Below are 22,925 nucleotides of genomic sequence, written 5' to 3'. Positions count from 1 at the left end.
CCCAGTTTGGTCAGACGGCCAGCTCTAGGCAGAGTCTGGATAGTTACATATTTTTTAAATTTCCCAATGATGGAGACCATTGTGCTCTTGGAAACTTTCAACACTGGATATAGTTTTATAACCTTCCCAGATATGCTTCATCACAATTCTCTCAGATCTAAAGACATTTCCTTGGACTCAATGTTATAGTTTCTGTTCTTACATGTACTGTCAACTGTGGGACCTTATGTAGACAGGTCTGTTTCTTCCTAAAACAATTTAATGGGCCACAGCTGGACTCCAAGTTGTAGTAACATCTCAAGGACGATCAAAGGAAAGTTGATACACCTGAGCACAATTTGGACTGTCACAGCAAAGGACTATTTCATTTTCAAGAAATTTGCAAAAATCTATAAAAACATGTTTTCACTTCATCAGTATGGGGTAGCGTGTGTAGATGGGTGATAATTTTTATTTAATCAATTTTGAATTCAGTCTGTAACGCAACAAAGTGTATTATGTCAAAGGGTATGAATACTTTCTAAAGGCACTGTATACTCTACTGACCGCAAGCTCGTCTTCGTCTGAGTTGAAGAGGTTGTCCAGATCATTGATGGACACAGCCAGGTCTGTCTCATGGATGAGGCTGGTGGAGGGTATAGGCTTCCCACCGGCTGCACCCTGACCATCTGCACACACAAAGGAAGTGCCATCAGTAACCACTCTGGATGACCATTTTATTGAAATTCCACTCGTAGTTTTATAGGAGTGATTTAAAAAATGTTTTCAACAATAGAGGAAATGCTCACCATCTGCTGAAGTCCCACTGCCATCGTCACCCTAAACATACACCAGCGTAAAGAAATGCGTTATTCTCTTGGCATCTGCTACATCACTGGCTCCCAACCAGGGGTTACTTGGTCTAGCCACAGTGGGTACTTGAGAAGACCAGAAGCTTACTGGTCAAATGTACATGGGTACTTCAGGGGTACTCCAAGCAGAGCAAAATTAATTTGGTGGTACAGTAAGCAAAAAATGTTGGGAACCACAGTGCTACATCATCCCATAAGCAAAAGTGGCATACACATGTCAACTGAACTAACAAATCCGACCACATTAGGTAGGATTAGGGAAAGGGTGTAGGGATAACTATGGAATTAATTCTTAGAAACTCATGTTTGAAACTCACCTTGTGTCTCTTGCTGATTTCTCTCTCCGATCCTGGTTTGTCCTTCTTGTCAGTAAAGGTGAACTCCTCGTCTCCCTCCACGAAGGCGTAGGGGTCTGGCTCCTCCTCATGGTCCTCGTCAGCCATGGCAGCCGCCAGGTGGCTGTTCCTTCTCTGGGTGTAGGTTCTCACCAGGTCGTCAGACACCTTCAGAGGCCTGCCAGAGCCAGACATCAACCTGGGAGGAGACAATGTTACATAGATGTTCAGTAATCATGTGAAAGCAGGGGAAACTGCATATATAATGCTCAAAGTGGATGTACAGAGAGGGAGAAACCAAATATCTATCATAGGCACTCATCACCTTGGTGCTTGTAGTAAGGTTTATCATTACATCTTGAAAGAGAGGAGGGGGTAGTGTACTCACTCTGTGACAGAGACAATGTTCTCCTGCCCTCCTCCTCCCCCAGAGTCATCCTGTAGTTTGTCCACAGGCAGCAGTGGTGTCAAGAAGTCTGAGGCCTTCTTCCGTGGCAGGTTGAAGTACTTCCAGGGGTTGTGGGCCGAGTCTTCGTTGGGGTTGATGGCTGAGCCCACGTAGGCAGTGGGTTCCAGGGATTCAGGGTAGGTATGGGGGAAAGGCAGGGGCAGATCAGACAAGGTCTTCTGAGGCAGCAGGCAGGGCTCAGAGGAGGGGGGGTAGAAGTGTTGGTGGATGGGCGTGGAGGAGCTCTTCATGGCCCCAGGGTCTTCCTCCCCGTGCTCGCAGGGGTGGGGGCTGAGAGGTGGGGGCTGGGGGGAGCCAGCCAGGTCTTGGGGGGTCCCGTGGGTGTGCAACATGGGGGCTTTGGAAGGGGCTGTGTCAATGTGGTGCAGGCTCGGGTAGGGTCCCTCATCCTGGGTTCTAATACACAGCCTCCGGGGCTCCATGGCCTGCTCCTCAAACACATAGCTGCGGTGGTGAAAGGGTGTCTGGGGCCTCTTCTGCTGCTTCTCCCCCTTCTCCAACTTCTCGCCCAGCTTGTGTTTGGGTGGCGGCTGTGGGGGCTTGCCCACTGATGGGGGGTTTCCTGAGGTGCTGCTTAATCTTTGCTTCTGGTTTTTATGCCTGGTGTGAAGAGTCAAAATATTAGAATAGCAATTTACTGAATGTTCATTTCCAAGATGTTTGTGATAAAAATCAGACCCCCTAAAGGACTCTGGTGAGTTACAGAGAACAATTCACATCAGCCTAAAACACATGTCAAGCAAGGCCCGCGGGCCGGATCTGGCCCATGATACATTTCTCTGGTGTGCACAATGATTTGGGTTGTCAATTCATTTTGGCCTACTTCCATACCGCCCATGACGCTCTGCACTACAAGTCCTAGCAAGCACTGCCAACTTGATGAGCTCCAAAGACAGTGCATTGCCACACATGTCCCCACTCCTCCCAGACCCACACCCACCCAACCAGGAGCCAGCTCGTGCACTGTATCACCTCATTTGCAGCAGCCAAGCCATTTTCCTTAATGGTACTGACCGAATCTACCAGACCAAAAGTTTAAGTTGTAGGCTAAATGTTGATGCCAGGTTTCAGTTCCATTGCTGTAGCCTACAGACAATGTCATCTTTGATGTCAAAAAGTTATTAGATAAAGGATTCACACGAGTATAAATTAATACTAAAGCACACAAGTGAGTATGAGTTAAAGGTTGAGTCATCGACTTTATGAAATTACAGCTTGATGTGCTGTCCCATTTACAGAGCAGCAGAGGGAAAAGGCACAGGCAGTCCTCCTAAGCTATATTTTTTTAAATAAATATGGTCAGTTTGGGTCGCAGTTCTATTCACGTTTTATTCTAAAAACAAACATAGGCCACGTCTGGACTGTAAATTCATTGTGTTTTTTCAATATGGCCCATGCGGTGATTGAGTTTGACACCCCTGGCCTAAAACCCCCACCGTTTTATAAAACGTGATCCACAGTACCTTGAACAGTTGCAGTGTGCCCTATGCGATGACTCCACAAAATCCCATACTCCCATTTTGTCCCCCTCCTCCTCCTCACAGGTGCCATTGGTCAATGTAGCAAACTTCCTCCTGACAAAGAACCAGACAAACAGAGCTCAGCAGACAGCCTCTCCTTCAATAGACCAGTAGTATGATATGAATCAGTAGTGTGAGGTGACAGGTCGTGTACATACTTGCTCTGGGCCCGGTTGGTAGTGCACTCCTGCCACACGCTCTCCACCACCTGGGCAGCCAGCCTACGGGGGATCTTGCTGTCATGGATACCACTGCTGTTGGAGTTGAAACCATCCACTGTCAAGCACAGCTTTAACCACCTCTGGGCTGCCTGATGATCTATAGCAGAAAAGATAAGTGTTTCTCTAAGTGATAATGCCCAAGAAGCCAGTGTTTGGAGGATATACAGTATTGGCAGAGGTGTTAGCCCAGAGACAAAACACTGGCTTCGAGGGTATTATCACTTTTATAAGACTGGTTACCAACAAACTCTAAATGATTGACATATTTTCATTTAAAAAAAAGTTATTCTGATCAATTTATTCATACTATTTCATAGTCCTGACACAAATCTAGGGCTGCTACCTATGCAGGCTGGTTGTTTGTTCTATAGGTTAGGTTAGAACCAGTCGTTAAAGTATTTTTGTTTTAAATCTAAGGATCGACCCAGTCGTTTGTTCTAAAAGTTCCATTGCCACAATGGCTGGTAACTTTCTTATGCCTTGCTTGCTAGCCAGCCAAATTTGGCTAACAGTCACGTCAAACAGCACAGCCAGAACAGCAGCAAAGTAGCTGAATATTGTTTAAGCTGTTTTTCTAGTAAAATAATTTGGGATACATCCATAACAATGAATGCGCTAATGATGCACAATTTCACCTGGCATATAACATTTGCTCTCTCGCCAGGCCACTGTTCAGAATAGATTGCTAACTGCACAGCTAAAACAATAACTTCGAACTGAAGCTGGAATGACAGCAAACTAGCAGCATTTTGTGATTTTCTATTGACATTTATGTAACCCCAGTAAAAAAAGAAACGTCCTCTCACAATCAACTGCATTAACTTTCAGCAAACTTAACATGTGTAAATACTTGTATGAACACAAGATTCAACAACTGAGACAAATTGAACAAGTACCACAGACGTTACGAACATAAATGGAATGTGTCCCTGAACAAAGGGGTGGGAGTCAAAATAAAAAGCAAAAGTCATTGCAGCTGGTGGCCACACCAGATACTAAGTACTGCAGTGCATCTCCTCCTCATGGACTGCACCAGATTTGCCAGTTCCTGCTGTGACATGTTACCCTCACTCTTCCACCAAGGCACCTGCAAGTTCCCGGACATTTCTGGGGGGGGTGGACCTAGCCCTCACCCTCCGATCCAACAGGTCCCAGACATGCTCAATAGAATTTAGATCCGGGCTCTTCACTGGCCATGGAAGAACACTGACATTCCTGTCTTGCAGGAAATCACAGAGAACGAGCAGTATGGCTGGTGGTATTGCCATGCTGGAGGGTCATGTCAGGATGAGTCTGCAGGAAGGGTACCACATGATGGAGGAGGAGCTCTTCCCTGTAAACGCACAGCGTTGAGATTGCCTGCAATGACAACAAGCTCAGTCCGATGATGTGACACACCGCCCAAGACCATGACAGACCCTCCACCTCCAAATCGATTCCGCTCCAGAGTACAGGCCTTGGTGTAACGCTCATTCCTTCGACAATAAACGAGAATCCGACCATCTCCCCGGTGAGACAAAACCGCAACTCATCAGTGAAGAGCACTTTTTGCCAGTCCTGTCTGGTCCAGCGACGGTGGGTTTGTACCCATAGGCGACATTGTTGCCGGTGATGTTTGGTGAGGAACTGCCTTACTGGTTAGGCCTACAAGACCTTAATTGCCTACCGTCTGTAAGCTGTTAGTGTCTTAATGACCATTCCACAGGTGCATGTTCATTAATTGTTTATAGTTCATTGAACAAGCATGGGAAACCGTGTTTAAACCCTTTACAATGAAGATATGTGAAGTTAATTTGTAAAAATCCAATCATTTTTGAAAGACAGGGTCCTGAAAAAGGGAGGTTTCTTTTTTTTGCTGAGTTTTTTATGCTGATTCATGATAATCGACTGGCTCGTCCTGACATCTGACATGTTCATTACTATGGGACAGCTGGAAATCGAATGTCACAGACCGGCAAGGTTAATACAAATCTTTTAGTGTAGATCTATTACATAAATTGCCTGGCTGGGCTGATGAGACAGTGGATTGAGCAGTCAGATGAAACAGAGTAAATAGGTATTACAACGTCAGATTTAGCCAGTGGTAACTTGTGGAATAGACATCGCCTGGAAGGCGGCATTTATCCAATCAGCATCCAGGATTAGACCCACCCGTTGTATAAATTAATAATACTCAGTATTAGTAAATCCTTCTACTTACCAAAATAATCAGTTATGAGTTTCATGTACATGTACCTATCTAGGGAGTTTTTCCTAGCCACTGTGCTTCAGCATTGCTTGCTCTTTGGGGTTTTAGGTATCTGTATAAGCAATTTGTAAAAAGGGTTTTTATAAAATAATTTAACCTGAACGCATCAATGTTTAATCATTCAAAAGATCGACACTGAAGCCAGACAGCTACTCATATCCTATTACACCTGCAGTGTTTTTGGTCCTAATAGACTAATTAGTAAATGGTAAGGATACCCGTTTGGGCCTCCTCTGGTGATGTGGGAGGAGTAAGGGTGACAGAGGACATGGCATGGTCTTTGTGGGTCCCCTGGCCCTCACACAAGATGGCTGAGGGGTTGGCTGAGCCCTGGGCGGCTAGGGCAGGGAGGTCTGACTGGGGAACCAGTACTAGACAGGCAGGGTACACCATCCTCACTCCAGCTGGAACAGATCAGCACAACACATTTTGTCAGTGACAGCCTCATTCAGAAAACACACACAATTGCAATACCACATACTAACCATGAAAATAACACATCCACACACTGGACAACACGCAACTGTAGCAACATCCTCCATCTTACCAACAAGGACCTCCACGGCTGCTAGTGAGTCGTCCTCCCAGTCTGCGTCCTCCATCTTGTCCTCGGGGCGGTCCTTGGCGCTGGGGCTGATGGGATAGAACTGCCTCCACTCCTCAATGAGTTTCTGGGTGGGGTGGTCAGACATCTTGAAGGACTGGCCCGTGACCGTCCCGTTCAGACCATATGGACTCAAGATGACTGTGGAAAGGAGAGAGGGGATATGAAGTGTGAGGTCAGCACAGGTCAGAATAGAGTCGTGACTAGAGATAAATGAATTATGACAGCAGGCAAGACTATGCTTGAATTATAAATACTACTGCAGCAGCATTGCATTTGACAAAAAATATAATTAAAATCTATGGAAATCACAGTATCTAACCAATGACAGGTAGTTTAACTGTTGTCTCAATAGGCCATGGCTGGTTAGACCCACCTTGCAGGGGGCTGGCATTCTGCTGTGCCAAGCTCAGGTGCTCTTCACTCAGTCGCTGGACAGACTGGTGCTGGGCAATCTCTACGCTCGTGCACACATTACTGTCCCCGTGCAGGAAGAAGGTGAACGCACACGACAGGTGTTCACTGCAGAAGGGATGGAAAAACATGGTCAGTCTCAGATCCACCTGGAAATATTGGTAAGACATTCCTTAGAGAAGCAATCCGAGTCAAACAAAAGATTCAATGTCTTATCAGATACAGAAAACAAAATGACTTATTCTCATTTGGATTCACTGTTACAGGTTTCCTAAATGCAAAAGAAAACAATTAAAAGGTTTGAACAGGGAGGTATGTTGTCCTTGACCTGACAAGATACTTCAGACATGAAAAAAAAAAAAACTATACCAAAACAATCTACAGTCATATGAGGCTGTAAGCAGGGTTTGGGCTGGAAATGAAACTGAAAGGCAAACAAAGATTTGCTGCTGTATGCAGAGTAAAGATCTTCTTGCATGATTTCTTGACAAACAGAGCAAGTCAGGATACACTGGTTTATTACAATCGGTGCCATCTTTCCTTCTGCCTCAGGCTCACTCATGTTATACGTGCACTGAACAGTTAACAACAGTAAATGTACAGATTTTAAAAAACAAACTACATCCAGGGTTTTCTTCTGGATCAAAAAGGAGCGTAGGTGGTGGGTTTGGTGTGGCAATGGGTGCGGCACTGCCGAATCTCTACACCACCATCTCGGCTGTGTAGGCAGTTTAAGCCAATCTCCTGCAATTTTCACCATGGAGTGGAGATCATGAAATTTGCTACAAAAAATATATATTTTCTACATATTCTGCCATGGAGTACAGAATGTTATAGTTTTAAAGTTAATTTCCTGCCATTGTATGCATTTTGCCATGGCTAATGCTCAAACAAAATCAAAACTGCTAAATTAATTATTTTGGGGATTTTCAATTCTCCCCGTCTAGATTTTATGTTGGTGATTGAAAACTAACAAACACATTATTACAAAAAAGTAGGTCTATCTTTTCAACATACTTAATATGTGGTGTTAAGTTCACACCGAAAGCATTTGTCCATCCCAAAAGTGAAATATTTTTAAAACCGTTTGGACGCTTTGGCGGCCTGCCCAAGGATTACAATGGCCGAAAAATCCCCGTCTTCCAGTTAAATCGTAACAAAAACGTTGATTTTCTATTAGGTTGAATCAAAGGTGGGAATGTTGGCACGAGAAGGCACAAGACAGGGTTATCAATGTCAAACTAATCTTGACAATCAAAACTTTTACAGTCTGTGTTACATAGATAGCAGCTCCAGTACTTTGCTGGAAGGATAATAGTCTCAACATCCCAGAAATACAACTGATGACAGGCTATTGGTCTGTTCCTAGAGCGACAGGCCCATGTCTTCACCAGAGAGAAAGCAGCTGGAAATCCCGATGATAGGCGCTCCACTAAGACGTGCCCACAAGAAAAGAAAACTGCTTCCCTAAATGCGCTCTGTTCTGTAAAATCACAATTTAACCAACACCCATCTATTTTTGTGACTACCTGGACCTAACGATTGGTTTTTAAGTATTGAAACCAAACCATATGGATTTGAATGAAAAGTACTTGAATAAACATGACAGTAAATATGAGCAGCAAACAATTTCAAATAGGCTACATGCCATATTAAACAGCATATAAACACTAAACATGTCAGCAGCAGGAAGAAGGAATTTAAATAAAATATGTTGGTAGGGTACATTATTCCAAGGCTATAGCCTACAAAGAAATACATTGTGAAGCATTGCGAGTGAAACACAATAAGCTGGTAGGGAAATAAACCATTGGCATCTAAACATTTTGTTATATTAAATCATTAGTTTATAAATTATAAGATGTGACTTACTTAGAAGTAAAAACAAATTATACAACCCCTTTTTCATGATATCCAATTGGTATTTACAGTCTTGTCCCATCGCTGCAACTCTCGTACAAACTTGGGCTGTGCAGAGATGCAGAGTAAAAATAAAAAAATGGTAGGCCCAAAAAGGTTTTTAGGCAAAATAACGCAATCAAAACAGAAAGCTCCTTGAATGGGGGAATATGCCAGGCCTATTTGTCCAAAATCAATTACGGCCTATTCTATAAATAATACAACGGAAATGAAGGAAACTTTTAAGAGATCTGATTTTTAGTTTATAAATACTTTTCAACAATGATACACTTAGTTATGACTCAGTTATCTACCCACCACATTCCTTTCTTTTAGCATGTGCACAGAATAAGTATCTTGCTTTTGGGATATGAGTCTTCAGATTCCACAATGATTATTTAGTTGTGGACACTAATAATAATAATAATAATAAATGCCATTTAGCAGACGCTTTTATCCAAAGCGACTTACAGTCATGTGTGCATACTCCCTCCCTTGGTACTCATCTTTGTAAGTCACCCTGATTTAGCACTTGTGTGCTTTATTGGTTTCTTTATGAAAATATTTAGCAAACTCCAAGACAGTAGCTAAAGCAAGGGGATATAGCAGCACACAAGTAGACTACAAATGCATGCTGGGGCGGGCATGCCCTGAGCTGGTGAAAAGAGCGTGCTTTAATCACATACTGTCTTATATAATAATATAATATAATATATGCCATTTAGCAGACGCTTTTATCCAAAGCGACTTACAGTCATGTGTGCATGCCATTAAAACCTACTTCCAGGTCACAATGGCTGCTTACTGTGAGGAAAATGGTCATTGAGGCCTGGCCTTCAACCAGCATGGACAACAGACAGATTATTTTAGTTTCAATTAAAAGTGATCCTCCAAGACACCTATAGACCAAAATGTGATCACCTTGTTAAAAAAATAAGACTATTATAAAATTGAAATGTTGAAACAAGGCTTTATTTCCTCACTAGTGCTGCCCAGCCAAGTGGGCTAAACACACCAAAATAGTTCCCGTTGACAAGGTTTGTGTAAAACAACCATGCAGACTCTGCATTAGTCCAAAGACCAGACAGTACAGGTGACAGTGAGACCGCTGAATCTCACTCACACACCAACTCATTTTCACCAAGTCCAAGGAGGCACTGCTCTTCTTCAACACCCACTTGTAGAGGTCTTCATCCTGAACATTGTGGCCAATTGTCACACACTTCACACCCGTAAACACACCATGACAGCTTAACACCCCAGTGATCATGCACTGCTTGAATTAGCAGGGCAGGCAAAACAGGCAGGGCTCAAATTAGCCCATTAGGGCTGTCCAGGATTCCCCCAGGCCCCATTTGAGTGCAGGGGGAAGCCAAAACTGTGATGTCATTCCACTTAAAGGCGCCTGCATGCTTCCCAGCCTAAGAGTTCTTGCATATACTATGACTACATAAGCTGTTAAGGCAAAAAAAATGTAGGACGCAAGCCAATGTCTATGCCCCTTCATCTAGGTTTGGTCAACAGTAGGGATTGTTCAATTAAGTATTTGTTTGTTTTCCCGCACATTTTTTTCATTGAGAAATACTGCACCAAACATCTTAGATGTAAAATTGCTCAACTAAGATCTTCTCTGCAAAAATCTTAGAATGAATGACAGATTTATGTGAATAAATTGACTATTTTGAGGAAGTGTATACTTGCTACGGCGTCTCAAATTTACAAACAGTACTATTGGTGCTTTTTTCTTGTTTTTCAAGCTAAGGTCTTTTAAAGGCTTATGCGAGCACACTCGTTTGGTCAGCCTAGTCGCCAGGAAAACTAAAGCATGCTGACGCATAACAGGGCAAAAATTAATACAGAATGCATGTCTACTCACAGCAGCAGAAAATAATTATCTGCTGCTTGTTCAGCCTGAGAAAAGGCACCACAGATTCCCTAATGTTCCCAAATTATCTAATGGCAGTGTAGTAGTTGTCTGGAATCTGAGGTAATTTATAGATCAGAATCTGTGCAGGGCTGACTCACGTGAACAAGCATACATTCACCTGCCCCCACTAAAATACTATCTACGGACAACAGGAAACTCTCCAGACATCCAAGAAGTAATCCAGCAGATCTATTAACAGAAAAGGATACTGAAGTGTGAATGGCTACTAAACATATGCTGCCTTTGAAGAGCCAAGTGTCCTAGGGGGATTTCAATGAATCCATCAATCCAACAAAATTCAGGGTTTATTTCAAGAATAAATCATAAGAGACAAAAGCATCAGATAGGGAGTCACAGACAAAGTGTGTATATTTCTATGGCCTGTGTGTTACAAAGCACATGCCCGAACATCAAGTAAAAGGAAAACCATCACATTCACATGCTGACAAGATCAGGCATGCGCGTGGGTCCGCCATCGCACAAATGTTGATTTTGTCCATCCACACCAGATGCGATCAGGACACGCAGGTTGAAATATCAAAACGAACCCTGAACCAACTATACCCATTTGGGGACAGGTCGAAACACATGAAACATTCATTGCAATTCAGCTAGCTAGCTTGGTGTTGCTAGCTAATTTGTCCTGGGATATAAACATTGGGTTATTTTACATGAAACGCACAAGGTCCTCTACTACGACAATTATTCCACAGATAAAAGGTTAAACCTAGTTCGTTTCTAGTTATCGCTCCTCCTTTGGTTGCCAACCACCATATAAGGTGCATTACCACCACCAACTGGACTGTGGACCGCATTTCATCTTTCAATCACCCACATGGGTATATGATCCAAAAAAACTAGGAGAATGGAGAGGCGGGGCTTGCATCGAGTCAAAATAGAACAAAGTTATATTTTAGATTTTATGGAGACACCCAATGACACGAGCAGTTTGGATGAAATAGTCGAATAACGTGTACATTTATTTTGTAACACGAGTGGTGTGTTCAGCATGTCAGAAATGGCTGAATTTCACACAAGACATTAATGCACATCATTAACACCTTCCTTTGGCATTCACTCAATTTACTATAGGCCTACATTTGTGGCCAACCAATTTACTATTCTTGGCAGATGTTTTTAATCCAGTGCAATACATTACTAAAACCAATAAGGAATTACACTGGATCAGGATGCCTGGTTGAACTGCTGTAGAAATGTATTAGAAAGTTACCAGAGCACTCCTCAAAACTGATGAAGATATCAATACACTGGTTAGAGAAGAGGGTTTATATGGGGACTCTTACCTCTTACTGATGGGCTTCTCATCCTTCTCATAGGGCTTGACAAACCACTTGCCAATACGGACAAAGCTGCGGTTCATGAGGCAACGCTCCAGTAGGTTGTGTACAGCTTTGAACAGGAGTGTGCGGCACTCGTAGGACAACCCGCTCTCCCACTCGCCTTCCTCTTCACCTGCGCCAGGGAGAGAGCAAAGACAGTCAAATAGCTGCTGAATGCTCTATCAACATCACAACTTTAAACTGTAAACAAGAACTAAAGGATTGGTGGTGTTGCCATTTGTTATGGGTTCAAACAAGATTGAATAGGAATTTTTGACTATCTGCCAATGTTTACGATGAAACTCAACACATTATGCAACTATGGAAATAATATGTTAAAGGAAAAATCCACTAAAAAACAGCAGTCAAACTGTGTAGCTTTCATGGACATTCAAGAAGCAAAGTGTCACCACCCACACAATCATGATGCATTATATCCAAAAGATCATTTGAGTGGAGTTTCCCTTAAAGCTTTCACAATGAACTGTTGCAACAGTTTGACGGGTGGTGAGGATACAAAAGGTAAGTTCACCTGACTAGTGTAGGATAGATACTAAACAAACATGTTCACTTTGTTTTTATCAGTGGCAAGGACTATAAGATCTAGCCACCAGGCAGCCACTTCGCTTCATCCTGTAGGCAGCTAACTACTGTAACAGGAGCTGCGACTCCAATGAAAAAGCAGATGGGAGATATTATGATTTAGGCTTTCAGCTGACCAGTGTCATGGTGTGCAACCCCCCCCCCCCCCCCCAACAAGTATACCTTAAAACTGCAGGCCCGACATGTGAACTACTTGCATATTTTGGTAGTGAAAGATGCAGGTAGTCATTGAAGTGCATCAGGCTGTAGACTACTGGACAATTCATCTGAGCAGTGCCTTGCACGACTCTGGCAGCCTCTCTCCAAAAGTCAGAGTTTATCCTAACTCCAATGCCATGTGAGCCACAAACATAACCTTCCCGTAGCAGAGACTTGCCCTTACTTGACAGATCGTGGTGGATGAGTTCGGCGAAGCTGGGGTCGTCCCCCCACCAGAAGAGCCAGAGCTCACGGCGGCCCGGTGTGTGGTGCCTCCGCCACACGCTTAGAACATCGGCCGCCAGGCACCGGCTGAAGCTGCACAGGATGGGGTCTTCCTCGGTCACAGGAAAGAGGATGGGCGAGGAGGTGGGCCCCTGCCACACAAAACGTCGCCATTTTATCCCAGTCAGGTCAGCCTGGGGGATGGGGTGAGAAAAGAGAGCTGAGACAGAGGTTCAATCCCAAATGGACACTAGAACCTATGCACCGAGAGGATTTCTGAGAGGATTTCACAGGTGCAACTAATATGGTAATCGCTCTACCTTGCCCTCTGATAGGCTCAATGGAAGTTTCACCATATTCCTTGCAGATCTCCGAAAGTATGTAGGGTTTGGGATTGACCCAGAGACAAGGGGCAAGCCGGCTGAATATAAAGCAGTGCAGTAGTAGCCCAACTCCTGGGACAACTTTAACAGCTCCTTTATCTAACCAGTGTGAAGTACCTCCAAATACAAAATGTAAAGGATGCAGTTATACCTTTGTGTGCAACCTAACCTTCCAAATCATTAGTCTAGGGTTCAAAGGGTGGGAAACCCATTTCTAAGTATTTAGTGCCAATGGTTATTACCTAGAATATTCAATATAGAATAGCTTCGAATGCTATGCAACATTTTCTAGAACAAGAATATAGAATGAATTTAAAATATGACAAGACATTTCTTATATCCTAGTTTTAATAAAATATACTGTTTCAGGATCACTAAAACTATTGGCCTATAGTTGATATAAGGTACAATTGTCTTAGTACCCTGTTGAAAGTTCTATCCATAAGAGAGTACCACATAACACTACAATGAGGAAGTGTGCAATTCACTAGCTTCATGAGTTGTAGTTGACAGCACTGGTGATAGGAATGCTCACTGAAGAAAACAATACTGTAGACTTAGTCATAGGCTGACTCATATTGTTGGCCTAAAAAGTTAGCCATAACTAACTAACCAAGCATCAAGTTGTAAACAAACGCTAATGTACACTATGACTAGTTGCTAAGAAATAGTTAGTTGGATAGAATAAATTGAAAGCAAATATATAGCTAATGGTAATGAGGTGAAGAATAATCATTAACATCTCACAATGACAGACAACCTCACAAAATAACCTGAACATTGCATGCCAGTTAGCCAACATTAGCTAGCTAGCGAAATGATTGCTAGCTAAGTAAGAATGTTTGTAGTTAAATCTGGTGTACTTCAATTGCTATAAACTAACATCGTATCAACAAAGTATTAATGTTAGCTAACTACAGTTAAGTCACTTGCAAAATTGCATTAGACAGTAATCTAGAACAGGCCTTGACGCCTCCAGTCAGCTGCAGTCAAGCGGTTTAGCTTGCTGTCTGCCTAGCCAAAATGGCTTTATGGCCTCAGTTTGAGCTAGCTAACGTTAGCATGCCAACATAGTTTAATCACTCACCAGGCAAAATAGGTTGGAGTGGCAGTCCTCTAAACTGGCCCCGTTTGGTACAAAACATGAACTCATCCTCACAGCGTGGTTGAACAATCCATTGTCTCAGTTACCGAGAAGAGCAATATTCAGCCAAGTTTTTTATCTGGATATTGAGTATTTAGTCAACTAACCCAGAAAACTAAGATGCTAACTTGCTAGTTATTTATACAACCGGTTGATGCCTAGCCACTACGCTAGCTTCTTGCTTGCTAAACAGTCTCGCTGTCTTAATAGCCAGCTAGCACAACTAGCTAGTTAGCTTTCTACGCTAACAAATTCATCAACCCCCACTTAAGAGTCAGTTTTCTTACTTTACTTCATAATACGTTAACTAAAATATCTACACGAACCATACCATAGCCTAACCATGAAGTGATGTAATCTAAAACAAGTTCAGAGCAAAGAAACGCTCCCCTCCCCGAGTTAAGCTATCTAGCTAACATAGCCAAGTCAGACTAAATAAAACAGTTAGCTAACACCACCCTTATATTCCCCATAGTCGCCGGAATCCGATAAAACTATCAAAACTTTCACTAAAATACTGACATCATGATGTAAATGTCCAGTAAGGGTAAGCATTTGCGTTTACTGATTCTCGGGTCCTGCAGGTTGCCATTTGAATTCAAGGATTGAATTCTTTAATGGCGGCCAAGAGGACAACTCTGCCTCCCAACTCCCATTGGCCAATTTGTGGCAATGGGGTGGGGGGGTGGGGGGGGTCACACTATAACTGATAGCTCGTAACTGAGTTTACTGATCAAACCAATGACATCTTTGTATCAAGCCAACTCATCCTATAATGATCATTATGCTTTCAGGCTCCAGCCAGCCATAATCTAATGGAAATAGTAAAAAAAAATGGAACCTCTCATCCTGGTCCCAGTCAGTCAATCACAGGTAATCCTCCTCAGGTAGCCAAGTGGTTAGAGCGATGGGCCAGTAACCGAAAGAGTAACCGAAAGGTTGCTTGATCGAATTCCTGAGCTGACAAGGTACAAATCTGTCGTTCTGCCCCTAAACAAGGCAGTTAAATTAACCCACTGTTCCTAGGCTGTCATTGTAAATAAGAATCTGTTCTGAACGGACTTGCCTAGTTAAATAAAAAGACAGAACTACTGCACATTATGTCAACAAAACAGGGCACAATAGGACAGTTTTACCAAATGTTTGCATTTTTGCAAGTTTTCCCTTGTTCTTTATTAGAGAAAATGGTAAATAGAAGTAAAGGAGGGGGAATCATATCTCAAACATACACAGCTGTTTGGGGGAGCTCTGACAGAAGTGTGGCATACTTTCAACTCCAGCTGATGACATGAGGGTATAATGTTTAATTTCCAGGGCACTCTAGTCTACAAATAGATTTATCAATTCACATTATTTTGGCGATTTCTGTTACAGCTATCAGAATACATTTCTGAAATACTCCCCATACAATTTCAGGTGTAGAGTGACAGAAATATTATTATTTGATTATTTTATGTTTGTCACGAGTGAAACTCTTGCATCCAATGTACAGTACCAGTCAAAAGTTTGGACACACCTAGTCATTCAATGGTTTTTCTTTATTTTTTAAACTATTTTCTACATTGTGGAATAATAGTGAAAACATCAAAACTATGAAATAACACATGGAATCATGTAGTCACCAAAAAAGTGTTAAACAAATCAAAATATATCTTATATTTGAGATTCTAGTAGCCACCCTTCGCCTTAATGACAGCTTTGCACACTCTTGGTATTCTCTCAACCAGCTTCATGAGGTAGTCACCTGGAATGCATTTCAATTAACAGGTGTGACTTGTTAAAACCTCATTTGTTGAATTCCTTTCCTTCATAATGGGTTTGAGACAATCACTTGTGTTGTGACAAGGTAGGGGTGCCCTATTTGGTAAAAGACCAAGTCCATATGGCAAGAACAGCTCAAATAGGCAAAATGAAACGACAGTCCATCATTACTTTAAGACATGAAGGTCAGTCAATACGGAACATTTCAATAACTTTGAAAGTTTCTTCAAATGTAGTCGCAAGGTCCATCAAGTGCTATGATGAAACTGGCTCTTATGGGGAACGCCACTGTCATGTTTGTCATTTATTATCATGTCTTGTCCCTGTGCTCCCCATTCTATTCGTTTCCCTCTGCTGGTCTTATTAGGTTCTTTCCCTCTTTCTATCCCTCTCTCTCCCCCTCCCTCTCTCACTCTCTCGCTCTCTCTTCTCTCTATCGTTCCGTTCCTGCTCCCAGCTGTTCCTATTCCCCTAATCATCATTTAGTCTTCCCACACCTGTTCCCGATCCTTTCCCCTGATTAGAGTCCCTATTTCTTCCTTTGTGTTCCGTTCCTGTCCCGTCGGTTCCTTGTTTAGAATTCACCGTGCTGTGATTGTGTATCGCCCTGTCCTCGTGTTTTTGCCTTCATCAGATGCTGCGTGTGAGCAGGTGTCTCTGTCAGCTACGGCCTGCGCCTACCCGAGCGACCTGCAGTCTGTGGCCGCTTCTCCTGTTATTCCCCTCTACAGACTAGAGGATTTCTGGTATTCCCTGTTTGGACATTTCCTGTTAAGGATTCAGGATTTGTCGTTTTCTGTTTGGACTTGAATAAACTCTGTTTCTGTTAAGTCGCTTTTGGGTCCTCTTTCACCGGCATGACAGAAGGAACCGACCAAGGAATGGACCCAGCGACTTCAGACGCTCGTTACACTGCCGTCAAGATCCAAGGAGCCATGCTCGGCAGACACGAGCAGGAATTGTCTGCTGCTCGCCATGCCGTGGAGAACCTGGCCGCTCAGGTTTCCGACCTCTCTGGACAGTTCCAGAGTCTACGTCTCGTGCCACCTGTTACTTCCTGGCCTGCCGAGCCTCCAGAACCTAGGGTTAATAACCCACCTTGCTACTCCGGGCAGCCCACTGAGTGCCGCTCCTTTCTCACGCAGTGTGAGATTGTGTTCTCTCTCCAACCCAACACATACTCTAGAGAGAGAGCTCGGGTTGCTTACGTCATTTCACTCCTTACTGGCCGGGCTCGAGAATGGGGCACAGCTATCTGGGAGGCAAGGGCTGATTGCTCTAACAAGTTCCAGAACTTTAAAGAGGAGATGATTCGGGTTTTTGACCGTTCAGTTTTTGGTAGGGAGGCTTCTAGGGCCCTGGCTTCCTTATGCCAAGGTGAACGGTCCATAACGGATTATTCTATTGAGTTTCGCACTCTTGCTGCCTCTAGTGAGTGGAACGAGCCGGCGCTGCTCGCTCGTTTTCTGGAGGGACTCCACGCAGTGGTTAAGGATGAGATTCTCTCCCGGGAGGTTCCTTCAGATGTGGACTCTTTGATTGCTCTCGCCATCCGCATAGAACGACGGGTAGATCTTCGTCACCGGGCTCGTGGAAGAGAGCTCGCATCAACGGTGTTTCCCTGCTCCGCATCGCAACCATCTCCCTCCTCTGGCTTTGAGACTGAGCCCATGCAGCTGGGAGGGATTCGTATCTCGACTAAGGAGAGGGAACGGAGGATCACCAACCGCCTGTGCCTCTATTGCGGAGTTGCTGGACATTTTGTTAATTCATGTCCAGTAAGAGGCCAGAGCCCATCAGTAAGCGGAGGGCTACTGGTGAACTCAGGTCTCTTCATCTAGATCTTGTACTACTATGTCGGTCCATCTACGCTGGACCGGTTCGGGTACTACATGCAGTGCCTTGATTGACTCTGGGGCTGAGGGTTGTTTCATGGACGAAGCATGGGTTCGGAAACATAACATTCCTTTCAGACCGTTAGACAAGCCTACGCCCATGTTTGCCTTAGATGGTAGTCATCTTCCCAGTATCAAATTTGAGACACTACCTTTAACTCTCACAGTATCTGGTAACCACAGTGAGACTATTTCTTTTTGATTTTCCGTTCACCGTTTACACCTGTTGTTTTGGGTCATCCCTGGCTAGTATGTCATAATCCTTCTATTAATTGGTCTAGTAATTCTATCCTATCCTGGAACGTTTCTTGTCATGTGAAGTGTTTAATGTCTGCCATCCCTCCCGTTTCTTCTGTCCCTACTTCTCAGGAGGAACCTGGCGATTTGACAGGAGTGCCGGAGGAATATCATGATCTGCGCACGGTCTTCAGTCGGTCCCGAGCCAACTCCCTTCCTCCTCACCGGTCGTATGATTGTAGTATTGATCTCCTTCCGGGGACCATCCTCGAGGTAGACTATACTCTCTGTCGGCTCCCGAACGTAAGGCTCTCGAGGATTATTTGTCTGTGTCTCTTGACGCCGGTACCATAGTGCCTTCTTCTTCTCCGGCCGGGGCGGGGTTCTTTTTTGTTAAGAAGAAGGACGGTACTCTGCGCCCCTGCGTGGATTATCGAGGAGCTGAATGACATAACGGTTAAGAATCGTTATCCGCTTCCCCTTATGTCATCAGCCTTCGAGATTCTGCAGGGAGCCAGGTGCTTTACTAAGTTGGACCTTCGTAACGCTTACCATCTCGTGCGCATCAGAGAGGGGGACGAGTGGAAAACGGCGTTTAACACTCCGTTAGGGCATTTTGAGTACCGGGTTCTGCCGTTCGGTCTCGCCAATGCGCCAGCTGTTTTTCAGGCATTAGTTAATGATGTTCTGAGAGACATGCTGAACATCTTTGTTTTTGTCTATCTTGACGATATCCTGATTTTTTCTCCGTCACTCGAGATTCATGTTCAGCACGTTCACGTGTTCTACAGCGCCTTTTAGAGAATTGTCTCTTTAAGGCTGAGAAGTGCTCTTTTCATGTCTCCTCCGTTACTTTTCTCGGTTCCGTTATTTCCGCTGAAGGCATTCAGATGGATTCAAAGGTCCAAGCTGTCAGTGATTGGCCCGTTCCAAGGTCACGTGTCGAGTTGCAGCGCTTTTTAGGTTTCGCTAATTTCTATCGGCGTTTCATTCGTAATTTCGGTCAAGTTGCTGCCCCTCTCACAGCTCTTACTTCTGTCAAGACGTGTTTTAAGTGGTCCGGTTCCGCCCAGGGAGCATCCTATCCTCGTTACTCCTGACGTCACTAGACAATTCATTGTCGAGGTTGACGCTTCAGAGGTAGGCGTGGGAGCCATTCTATCCCAGCGCTTCCAGTCTGACGATAAGGTTCATCCTTGCGCTTATTTTTCTCATCGCCTGTCGCCATCTGAGCGCAACTATGATGTGGGTAACCGTGAACTGCTCGCCATCCGCTTAGCCCTAGGCGAATGGCGACAGTGGTTGGAGGGGCGACCGTTCCTTTTGTCGTTTGGACAGACCATAAGAACCTTGAGTACATCCGTTCTGCCAAACGACTTAATGCTCGTCAAGCTCGTTGGGCGTTGTTTTTCGCTCGTTTCGAGTTTGTGATTTCTTACCGTCCGGGTAGCAAGAACACCAAGCCTGATGCCTTATCCCGTCTGTTTAGTTCTTCTGTGGCTTCTACTGATCCCGAGGGGATTCTTCCTTATGGGCGTGTTGTCGGGTTAACAGTCTGGGGAATTGAAAGACAGGTTAAGCAAGCACTCACGCACACTGCGTCGCCGCGCGCTTGTCCTAGTAACCTCCTTTTCGTTCCTGTTTCCACTCGTCTGGCTGTTCTTCAGTGGGCTCACTCTGCCAAGTTAGCTGGTCATCCCGGTGTTCGAGGCACTCTTGCGTCTATTCGCCAGCGCTTTGGTGGCCGACTCAGGAGCGTGACACGCGCCGTTTCGTGGCTGCTTGTTCGGACTGCGCGCAGACTTCTCCTCCTGCCGGTCGTCTCAGACCGCTCCCCATTCCTTCTCGACCATGGTCTCACAAGACTTCATTACCGGTCTGCCTTTGTCTGCTGGGAAGACTGTGAGAGCCGCCAATAAACGCAGGATTAAGAGTCCAAGGTATTGTTGCGGCCAGAGAGTGTGGCTTTCCACTCGCAACCTTCCTCTTACGACAGCTTCTCGTAAGTTGACTCCGCGGTTCATTGGTCCGTTCCGTGTCTCCCAGGTCGTCAATCCTTCGCTGTGCGACTGCTTCTTCCGCGACATCTTCGTCGCGTCCATCCTGTCTTCCATGTCTCCTGTGTTAAGCCCTTTCTTCGCACCCCGTTCGTCTTCCCTCCCCCCTCCCGTCCTTGTCGAGAGCGCACCTATTTACAAGGTACATAAGATCATGGACATGCGTTCTCGGGGACAGGGTCACCAATACTTAGTGGATTGGGAGGGTTACGGTCCTGAGGAGAGGAGTTGGGTTCCGTCTCGGGACGTGCTGGACCGTTCACTCATCGATGATTTCCTCCGTTGCCGCCAGGATTCCTCCTCGAGTGCGCCAGGAGGCGCTCGGTGAGTGGGGGTACTGTCATGTTTGTCATTTATTATCATGTCTTGTCCCTGTGCTCCCCATTCTATTCGTTTCCCTCTGCTGGTCTTATTAGGTTCTTTCCCTCTTTCTATCCCTCTCTCTCCCCCTCCCTCTCTCACTCTCTCGCTCTCTCTTCTCTCTATCGTTCCGTTCCTGCTCCCAGCTGTTCCTATTCCCCTAATCATCATTTAGTCTTCCCACACCTGTTCCCGATCCTTTCCCCTGATTAGAGTCCCTATTTCTTCCTTTGTGTTCCGTTCCTGTCCCGTCGGTTCCTTGTTTAGAATTCACCGTGCTGTGATTGTGTATCGCCCTGTCCTGTCGTGTTTTTGCCTTCATCAGATGCTGCGTGTGAGCAGGTGTCTCTGTCAGCTACGGCCTGCGCCTACCCGAAGCGACCTGCAGTCTGTGGCCGCTTCTCCTGTTATTCCCCTCTACAGACTAGAGGATTTCTGGTATTCCCTGTTTGGACATTTCCTGTTAAGGATTCAGGATTTGTCGTTTTCTGTTTGGACTTGAATAAACTCTGTTTCTGTTAAGTCGCTTTTGGGTCCTCTTTCACCGGCATGACAGCCACAGGAAAGGAAGACCCAGAGTTACCTCTGCTGCAGAGCATACGTTCATTAGAGTTACCAGCCTCAGAAATTGCAGCCCAAATAAATGCTTCACAGAGTTCAAGTAACAGACACATCTCAACATCAACTGTTCAAATGAGACTGCATGAATCAGACCTTCATGGTCAAAGAAACCACTACTAAAGGACACCAATAATAAGAAGAGACTTGCTTGGGACAAGAAACATGAGCAATGGACATTAGAATGGTGGAAATCTGTCCTTTGGTTTGATGAGTCCAAATGGGAGATTTTTGGATCCAACCACCGTGTCTTTGTGAGACGCAGAGTAGGTGAACGGATGATCTTCGCATGTGTGGTTCCCACCCTGAAGCATGGAGGAGGTGTGATCGTGCATTGCTGGTGACACTGGCAGTAATGTATTTAGAATTCAAGGCACACTTAACCAGCATGGCTACCACAACATTCTGCAGCAAAACCATCTGGTTTGCACTTAGTGGGACTATCATTTGTTTTTCAACAGGACAATGATACAAAACTCACCTCCAAGCTTTGCAAGGGCTATTTCACCTATACTTTAAAAAATATATGACCAAATACTTATTTTCCACCATAATTTGTCAAATATTTTCATTAAAAATCCTACAATGTGATTTTCAGGATTTTTTTCTTCTCATTTTGTCTGTCATAGTTGAAGTGTACCTATGATGAAAATTACAGGCCTCTCTCATCTTTTTAAGTGGGAGAACTTGCTCAATTGGTGACTGACTAAATACTTTTTTTGCCCCACTGTATATATATATATATATACAGTTGAAGTCAGAAGTTTAAATAAACTTTGGTTGGAGTCATTAAAACTCATTTTTCAACCACTCCACAAATTTCTTGTTAACGAACTATAGTTTTGGCAAGACGGTTAGGACATCTACTTTGTGCATGACACAAGTAATTTTTCCAACAATTGTTTACAGACAGATTATTTCACTGTATCCCAATTCCAGTGGGTCAGAAGTTTACATGCACTAAGTTGACTGTGCCTTTAAACAGCTTGGAAAATTCCAGAAAATGATGTCATGGCTTTAGAAGCTTCAGATAGGCTAATTGACATGATTTGAGTCAATTGGAGGTGTACCTGTGGATGTATTTCAAGGCCTACCTTAAAACTCAGTGCCTCTTTGCTTGACATCATGGGAAAATAAATGAAAATCTGCCAAGACCTCAGAAAAAAATGTAGACTTTCACAAGTCTGGTTCATCATTGGGAGCAATTTTCAAATACCTGACAGTACCACATTCATCTGTACAAACAGTAGTAAGCGAGTATAAACACCATGGGACCTCGCAGATGTCATACCGCTCAGGAAGGAGACGCGTTCTTTGGTGCGAAAAGTGCAAATCAATCCCAGAACAACAGCAAAGGACCTTGTGAAGATGCTGGAGGAAATAGGTACAAAGTATCTATATCCACAGAAAATAGAGCCCTATATCGACATAACCTGAAAGGCCGCTCAGCAAGGAAGAAGCCACTGCTCCAAAACCACCATTAAAAAAAGCCAGACTATGGTTTGCAACTGCACATGGGGACAAAGATCGTACTTTTTGGAGAAATGTTCTCTGGTCTGATGAAATAAAAATAGAACTGTTTGGCCATAATGTCCATCTTTATGTTTGGAGGAAAA

At 44.2% G+C, this 22,925-nt stretch overlaps 1 pseudogene; it reads right to left on the bottom strand.

Annotated features, from left to right (window-relative positions):
• The window catches only part of LOC123992692, a 30,574-nt pseudogene extending 15,556 nt beyond the window's left edge, over positions 1-15,018 (bottom strand).
• Between the last annotated feature and the right edge of the window lie 7,907 nt (positions 15,019-22,925).

The sequence above is a fragment of the Oncorhynchus gorbuscha genome, linkage group LG13, assembly GCF_021184085.1.
Source record: "Oncorhynchus gorbuscha isolate QuinsamMale2020 ecotype Even-year linkage group LG13, OgorEven_v1.0, whole genome shotgun sequence".
Lineage (NCBI taxonomy): Eukaryota > Metazoa > Chordata > Actinopteri > Salmoniformes > Salmonidae > Oncorhynchus > Oncorhynchus gorbuscha.
Note: the sequence above shows the minus strand (reverse complement) of the source record. Positions and strands in the feature narration are given on the sequence as shown.